We start from the raw sequence: 2,117 nt of genomic DNA, 5'->3' as shown, positions 1-2,117 counted from the left end.
TCTCCATTATTAATATTAGTTTATATCTATTGAAAATTTGTAAATTAACCCCATAAAATCTCATAGGTGACACAATGTCTTTCTTCAAAGGAAAGCATTTCTCAGCTCTAACTTTTATTAGCTGGAAACAAGGTACATTTCCAGGCTGGTATTGCAAATACATTTATCATCTAGATATTTTTATATTCAACTAGATTCAAGATTTGGCCATAACCAAATATATTACTTTAAATTTTCTTTCTAGAAGTTTGAAAAATATGTATCTTTCTTGATACTTACTTCTTCTGCCTTCCTTTTTTCATGTCGATACAGTCTTTTGTTTAATTGATTAAATTCATTGATTAAGTAGTTTAATCTTTCTTCTACCTGAAGACTTTGGTTTCCACTCTCAGCTTCCAGGTTGGATACATAAAAGTTCAACTTGCCCTTTAAATAAATTGACTCATTTCTTGATCTCTCCAGAGCAAACTCTAGGTCTCTTTTGGATGCCTTAGTTTGATCAAGGTCATGTAGAATAGCAGTCAGTTGAGAACGGTATGATTCCACTTTGGTTTGCAGTGTTTCATTGTTTTCTTTTTCATTCTCCAGTTGAGCATTTAGTATGGCATTTTCAGATATCAGAACGGCAAGCTGTCCAACATACTGAGGTATGGTCATTTCAAGGTTCTCATTCTTGTACAATTGTTGCACAATTTTAACAGCCTTGAAATATTTCTCTTCCTTTTCCTGGTTCTGCATTTGTATTCTGTCTCTTTCCATTCTTAGCATGGCAGTTGGTTCCAGCAACATGGAATTCTGATGCAACAGATCTTGTTCTTTTTCAGAACTCTGAGACATCTAGGTAATACAAAGGAAACTTTTAGTTAGTACTGAAAACAATGAGATATCATGATTTCCTCTGAAATTAAAGGAGAATCTGCCCATTTATACAACAAAAAGGTTGCAGTAAGTGGATATCCAACTAGAAAAATGAGTTGGATCAAAACCTCACACCTTATACAGCATAAATGCCCAAAAGTTCAAAAAGTTACTTAAAGACAATGAATCCCTGAAAGTAAAAGTGAAACCACTGGAGAATTTTTAGGAATCTCAAAATTGGAACAGTCTTTTTCTGAATTACAACAGACTCAAAGGCACAAAATGAAAGATTTATACATCTCACTACAGTGAAAAAAAAACTGTATTTATACTCTCATATCTAACTTATTATTACCCCATAGCAAGAGCCTTAGCTCTGCATATATTCAGACAAATTTTCCTTATACATATTCTACTTTTCTAACATTTCTTATTCAGTTATAAGAATTACACTGCTTGATGAATGATATATATCTAGGCCTTGAACTACGCCACTTCTACATACATCGATGTACTCATTTAGTTACCACAATTCTGAAAAGGAGAGGTAAAAAATGTGAGCAAGCTGTGGGATTCCCTCCAGGTCTTCTGACTCCACTTCTAGCAAGTTACAGTTAATTTTTTCATGTAAACATATAAACAAAAAGGAAACCTTTTATTTCAAAACACCAGTGGTAAATAAGATAAAATTTACAGACCTCTTCTTAGAAAATCAGGAATTGCCATTGCAATAGCCCTTGTTTCCTCTTTATGTTTGAAACAGTAATCCATGTGAAAATACACTCAACTATTTTACTAGGAACAAAATACTTATCAAGAAAGTCTCACTAAGTATATAGTATGGCATATTATTGTTTGCAAAGCCTCTTTGTACTGAAATAAGATACTGCTTGGTACAAACTGTTACTCTTCTCAAAAGTGCGGAGAATGACATCCCAAATATGGTCTCTGAACTGGCTGTCCTTTTTCTTCTTACCTATTGGTGCAAGTAATAAACTAACTTTTCCATTAACACATCAAGAGGATAAAATAACTTCCTAAAATTAGAACATATATTGTTAGTAGCAAAGGCTGAGATTATGAAAAGATCATCGATTCCTATGAACAACATTAAAAGCCTCTCCTTTGGATGAGGCCATGTGACTTTCAATGACTTGACTGTTGCAGAGAAATGGAGTTGAATTGAAAACAGTATTTTTTATCCAGTGGGACAAAAATGCCACACACACACACACACACACACACACACACACACACAC

Source organism: Propithecus coquereli, unplaced genomic scaffold (genome assembly GCF_000956105.1).
Source record: "Propithecus coquereli isolate 6110/MARCELLA unplaced genomic scaffold, Pcoq_1.0 Scaffold411, whole genome shotgun sequence".
NCBI lineage: Eukaryota > Metazoa > Chordata > Mammalia > Primates > Indriidae > Propithecus > Propithecus coquereli.
The sequence above is the reverse complement of the archived record's forward strand: the minus strand, read 5'-3'. Positions refer to the sequence as shown.